Raw genomic sequence first — 5772 nt, forward strand, 5'->3', positions numbered from 1 at the left:
AGTGACACACAGGGTGCAGTGTATCCAAAAGTACAATGCATTTGCATTTATTCAAATTTTGTTGAAACGTTTTAAAACATTTTAAATATTATAAACCTGAGAGCAAAAAAAAAGCATTAAAATGTAAATAATTTCAAGACATAAAGACTTTAATAAGGGGGATCATAAATTCTGTCCTGAGGGTTGAACAAAGTTGCTCACCAACATTGTTTAGATCAGGGGCCTGCAACTCATAGCACTAAAAGAACCATTTAGGCCTGTTTTTTCCTGACCAAAACCCAGCAAAACTCACAAAGTCACAAAAAAACAAGATTTTGTGTCCATTAAGCCATTCATTTACAAAATGTAGCTTAAATACTTACAATAATTAAATTATAACAGTTTTATCTATTTTTTTACATTCAGTAGAACAATTTGAACTTTTTTTTTTAGTTATGACAGCAGAACATACAAGTTCCTTTTAAAATAAAATGAAAATATTTTCTTGAATTGAAAATGCAAGAAAGTTAAAGATGAAATTTTCTATCATTATGACTTTTGAGCGCCATCATTCTTTTATTTTTTATTTAACGTTCAAATACTAACACGACGACACTGCCTTAGAAACCGATTCTTTTTTAAATCTATACATGTAAATGAAATTGAACACATTAAGAATTTTGCCTCCATGTAAACAACTGAACACTTCTGTGCAGCAGAGAAGATAAGACACTCAATATATTGAATATTTGCTTCGTTATCTGACCTGTTGACAACACAAAAGACAAAACTCAACAAACACAAATTTAAATAATCTACAAATGCATTATTTATTCGAGTTGTCAGGGTTTTTCTTAGAGCCACAATGGAGGAATTAAGGAGCCGCATGTGACTCCAGAGCATCAGGTTGCAGAACAGTTGCTTTAGATGTAAAACAATCGGTTGCTTCTAACAATCAAGTAATGAATTCAGTTAGGCTGTTGTTTTAATATGAACATTGTCACTGTTCTGCAGTCTGGGCGACTGCAAAAAGCCGCTCTGTGCTTTTGGACAATGCTAGATCTGTTTCTCTCAGTGCAGCTGGTTTTTCCTCAGTTCAAGAGAAAACCATGGGAAGTTGATGACTGAAGTCTGATTTTAGGATTTACTATCCCATTCATAACCTCACATGTGAAGGAGTTTGGTTTTAAAACACCAAGCTTAAACTCAAATCACTTGAAATTTGACATTTTTCTCTGGCAGTGGGGCCTTTTTGGATCAAATACATTGCTTTTCTTTTTCTTTTAAGCGAGGCATCAGTGTCAGAGCCTTTTCCTGTTCAGTCTCATGTCGGGTCACACCACTCCTGCGCGCTTGGAGCTGTTTTGAAACCTGATTCAACTTGCCGTAACTGTAAACTGACCACCAACTATCACAACAACATGTTTACCCTCAGCTCTTAAAAGGGTTTGCCTCTGCAGCACAGACAAAGGGAGACAAGGTCTCCTTGTGCTCGTTGAGTTAGAATCCGGTGCAGTAAACACTCGCCAAGTTTGACCGAGGTGTTAGATCTGCAGGCCAGCTGGGGCAGTCTGTCACTTTTGCACTTGCTTTAACCCTTGTGCTATCCTAGGCACTTTAACATTGGGAGTTGGGTCATCTAGACCCACTAGACATTGATTTGTGATCTTCACTGGTGTCCATGGATTACATGAAATCTTTCCTCCTTTATCCACCTTTGTCATAGTAGGGATAACACGTCAATGTAAGGGTGGGGTCATCTAATATAGCACAAGGGTTAACCACATCCTGCAGCCACTTACTCCAAAGAAACAAAGTTTCCTATTTAGTCCAATTACAAATAAAGCACAAGACCATTTTAAAATGTCTTTTTTTTTTAAGAATTGCAAGGAAATTATGAGAAATACAAACTTTTTCTTCCACTTTTTGTGATAATTTTTTGTGTTTTGCATGTTGTAAAAATGGGAAAAAAATCAATTTAGTTCAAGATTAACCTGTTTTTCTTAAAATTGTTGCATTCAACTTTACATGCAGCAACAAAATCAACACTAACTCAAAAGTTGGAATTCTTTTCCATCAATGTTTGCAGTTTAAATGTTTAAATTCTTATCAACTTTCAGTATTTTTGTCACTTCTGAGTTATGCTATTTGTCATAAAAAATGGATATTGGGCTTTTGAAAGAGCAGGCTAATGCCATTGCAAAAGGATTTCCAAAAGATATCAATCCCTGTTGAGCTGATAAAAAAATCAGTGATGTAGCAGAGGAACAATAATTAGAAATGAGAGGATGAAAGATTTTTAAAATTGTTTCCCACAATTTAAAAACTCTAAATGCAGTTTTGTGTCTTTATCCAGAATTTTGGTTTCCAGAAAATGTAGTAAAATCTAAAGTCTTCTCAACAGAATAATCGAAAAAAACAAAAATATTTTCAATCTTATGAGCAACTTTGTGCATGAAAAGCCAGCAATCTTGCCCAATTTTACAGCTGATTGATCCTCTTTAGATTATCTATTTAATTTCTTTTATATATCTTTGGGTTTTAGCAATAAGAGCTTTTATTTATCCAAAAGTCCTCTTTTTTATTCCTAAATTAAAGAACACTATCATAACCTGCCCGTATGCTGCGTCTTTTAGCTGCATATGGACAGATTTAGTCAAACCCAGAGGACAGAAGAGGCAGAAATGTAATGATTAACATGATGAGAGCAGCAGGAAGTGCAATAATGAACAGAATGGCTGTAGTGGAGGAGAACGGGCTGGGAGATGATTGAAGGACGCTGACTCATTTGGACCTTCTCTGGAGCTTAATGGTGTTTTAATAAGGACGGTGGAGTCATAAATGACCGCTCACCTTTAAATTGATTTATTTCTGAAAGTAATGTAGTCCGAGGAACTGTTGCCATGCCAACGGTGACGATGCAGACAAGGACGTTCACTACCAGGGGATCCTGAATGTGATGTGGGGTTTTCATGATTAATGCAGTCACAAATGCCACGATCTTTTAGCACCACACTTAAAATAAACACAGGGCTACTAGCTAAATGTGTTTTTTTCAGTAATGGAAAAAAAACAAATACTTGAGTTTAGTTTTTATGTCGATGTAAGGTCACAGGTTAAATCCCTGAAGAGGTTCATCTTGCACACGTTGCTCAGTGTCATGGTCACTGCTACCGATTATCGCAGCCTTGCAGAAATATCAATGAGATTGCAATGCTGGCCTTCTCTGGTTGAGCCACGTCGACCTTCAGCTTCATTCCAGCATTATCTGTTCAACTACAACTTTTTATTTTTTTTCCACATTTAGGTGGAAAAAAAAGACGGAGAAATTAAATGAGTTTTAAAAATGATGAAATTTCCATAAAAATATAGATCTCCTAATCCTTAACATCAGCACGAATTTAATTTCCTGTGAATTATGTTTATGACCCGCTATCATATCCCTTGTGCTATCTTAGATGACCCCCCCCCCTTACTTTGACGTGTTCTCCCTACCATGACAAAGGTGGATAAAGGTGGAAAGATTTCATGTAATCCATGGACATGGACATGGAAGATCACAAATCATTGAAGAAAAAAGGTTCAGAGCACTGTCTAGTGGGTCTAGATGACCCAAATCCCAATGGTAAAGTGCCTAGGATAACACAAGGGTTAAATACGTTTGGTGCCCCCCTCCAACTACCTCGAGGTGTTAAGACCTGCGTTCACTGTGGGCATGCAGGTCAAACTGCAGGATTAACAGAGCTATTTTGATACAAACAGCTGCAGATGTTTTGTGAAATGCAAACCTTGTCATATCAAGTGTTTGGACTAAACTGCTTCAGAATAAAAGCTGTGCTATCAGCCACAGATGGTGCACACTTCGGGTTGATATTCTGCAGCATTTCCACCGATAAACTGTTGCTACCCTGAAGGATGAAAAGTGACAGTTGCAAGGTCAAAAAAGAAGTCACATTCACTGATCATTTAAAAATATATATATAAATATATATACATATATATATCATCTAAAATTTGAAAAATAAAAAATTTAAAAACTTTATTGTAATTGTGCATCCGTTCGGGAATTTTTCACTCACCGTTGAGTTTAAATTAAATCTAAAGTACACATTTATATAGTTGGCATTGACTTTATTATTGGATAGCGTACCTTAATAAATGCTTGGCCTTTATAGAAACATTCAAATGTCCTTGTATTTTCAGGCATCTGAATGAAAAATTAACATTCTTGATTTTTTTTAAAAATGGGTCAGATTTGTTTTAATTATGATATTGAATAGAAACCGTTTAGATTTTCCTTGATTTTCCATGGAAAATGTGTTTTATGATATTTTTTATGTGTTCTGTTATAAAATGGTTCCTGTAGCACAGTGTTTTTCAACCTTTTCTGAGCCACGGCACACTTTAACCTTAAAAAAAATCCCGCGGCACACCAGGATCCAAAAATTAAAAAAAAAAAAAAACGGAGAAACTCATAGTCTGTATTGATCTACAGTCCCTCCACAATCTCACATGCATTTTTTAGATAATTGTTGCAGAAAAAGCTTGAAACTGCAGCTGTTTTTTTCTAAAAGATGCAATAAAAGTTAAGTTAGAAGATGTAAAAACAGTTTGATGTGTGTTCGTTGATTTCAAGACGTTTAACAACAGATCTCCTTGAGCGCTGTCACTCTCACAACCCAATGCATCATGGGAGATGTAGTGCATTAAACGGCCGGCGGAGATCGCGTCTCTGAGCTTCCTTGTTTTGTTCACTTGTTCCACTGTCTGACATCCGATTTTGTGGAAAGCTGCACCGATAAAGACGAGCTTTAGCTGGTATTTTTGTTAGAACTGAGCGACTTTCGGGACAAGGAAGTGAAGACTTTAACCACTTCTGATTGGTCAGATTTATGACATGTGATTAAGCTCCCCAAGAATGATTGGTGGAGACAGTTAAAGGGGCGGGACTTTTCCAAAATACAGCCGGAGTTGCAGTTGAATCGCGGTACGTCATTCTTATCAAAATGTCTTTAATAAAATAAAATAAACGCAAAGAAAAAGTATTTTACGATCTTTTATATTCCTAACTCCTCAGTGTTTTATCAGGGCCTGTTTGGATGAACACAGAGCTGAAATCCTGGAGATGGGAAATGTTTAATTTTTCAGTTAATGAGGGCAATTTCCCATGGCACACTTGACCATCTCCCACGGCACACTAGTGTGCCGCGGCACACTGGTTGAAAAACACTGCTGTAGCAAACCATTTGAGGAAGAAAAGTGTAGTTACAGGAACAATGCCGCCCTCTGGTGGCGAACACACGTCAAAGCAACAGTTCAGGGAAGAAGCAGTCACCAAAGAAGGGAGTCCTCCAAGCCCAAATGTGTTTGGCTTTCCCCAGTCTTCCTCCCATTGTCATGTCCAGTCTCCATCACTGGAGTTAAACTGCTTTGTGTTTGTTGTCAGCAGCTGGAATGTCTTTGTTCCTGGAGCACGAACATTCCTGGAAACCAAATCGGACTTCAAAACAACCCGACATTCAATCTTATGACATCAACACGTTTGCATTTTCAGGTCAGACTTGAACATATGGTTTGATAATAGCAGTTTTTTTCTTTTTTGGGATGGATTTTTTGTTGTTAATTTTTTTTGTTGATAAATTGCTGCAGTCTGGCTCTCTTAATGACACAAAGAAGAATTCAGTTTGTAATCCTGACACATCAAATAAAATCCCTTTAATACAAATGAAAAAAAACTCTCATTGAAAGATTAAACTTTGTTTTTTTTCTATTCTTTAAAAAATCACAGAGCTG

The sequence above is a fragment of the Oryzias latipes genome, chromosome 1 (assembly GCF_002234675.1).
Source record: "Oryzias latipes chromosome 1, ASM223467v1".
NCBI lineage: Eukaryota > Metazoa > Chordata > Actinopteri > Beloniformes > Adrianichthyidae > Oryzias > Oryzias latipes.